This window comes from Pundamilia nyererei, unplaced genomic scaffold (assembly GCF_000239375.1).
Source record: "Pundamilia nyererei isolate P.nyererei 1_Seehausen unplaced genomic scaffold, PunNye1.0 scaffold00153, whole genome shotgun sequence".
Lineage (NCBI taxonomy): Eukaryota > Metazoa > Chordata > Actinopteri > Cichliformes > Cichlidae > Pundamilia > Pundamilia nyererei.
The window spans coordinates 739,198-740,324 of record NW_005187554.1 but is presented as its reverse complement, the minus strand read 5'-3'; positions in this window follow the sequence as shown (position 1 = coordinate 740,324).

Here is a 1,127-nt window from a genome sequence, read left to right as displayed (position 1 = left end):
CTTTCCACTGTTAAAAGTCATTTTAAAGCTAACTTTTTGTTAACACAGTATTTTGATAAGGATGAAAAGGCTTGAGCTGGCACCAATAAAAATGAGTTTGACGGAGCTAAGATCCTCATGCTATATAAACAAATTGCAAATTAGTAACACAGATAAGATTAATATTACTAGAGGTGGCAAAAGTACAGACATTCTTTACTTAAATAGAAATAAAGATACCTGTGTTAAAAAAATACTTAAAAATTGAAATTCTGAATCAACTGCTTTACTCTAGTAAAAATGAAAAAGTATAGTCTCTAAAATGTGCGCAAAGTAAGAAAGTAAAAAGTACTTGAATCTTGTTGTATAGGACACAAGAAGTGAAAAAGAGAATATTTTCTGTTGTCTACATTGCAGAAGTTGACTAAGATCAGTTGTCGTGGTTCAGTGTGGGAAACAAAATCAAAACTTACAGTAATATATAGCGTGAGCTCCTGTAGGTTATCTTAGTGTACATGTGGTGATCCGCTGACCTGCTTGTGTTTGTGTGGATTTGCAAAATTGAGTTCAAAAAGATGTTTCCCATGCTGTCTTGGCAGATTTTCCATTTCCCATATTGGAAGTATACTGTTTATTCTCCTTATACTAGATGTATAAGTTTGGTGTAAAGGTGGAATTAATGTAAGTCTCATAACTTAAATTTAATCTACCACATTGGACGTGAACACTGACCATGAGCACCACAGACGCTGTGCACCAGTCCAACATGATGTTTTACTGTGAATTCGGGGCAGTACTGCAAGCTAATCTATCACACAACATTTCAATAAGAAATATTCTTCTCTGACTAAAGTTAGCTCGCATTCTTTTCTCTCCCTGAAAATATTGCAGCTGGACTTTAGCCTCCCACTTATAAAATATTAATCCCTTTATGCTCACCCCTCTTCAGTAGCTAGCTAGTGTGCCGACCACAACTCACCCCACTTTAACTCTGAGTATAAATGCTATAAATGATTGGAGCCTGTTTTGAAAATGTCGAATGTAGATATTTGTGTTAAAATGTGGGGAGTAAAAGTAAAAAGTTGTCAGAAAAACAAGTAGGGGAGACCGGGGATAGTTGTAACGTGGGTCAGTTGTAACACTTCCAA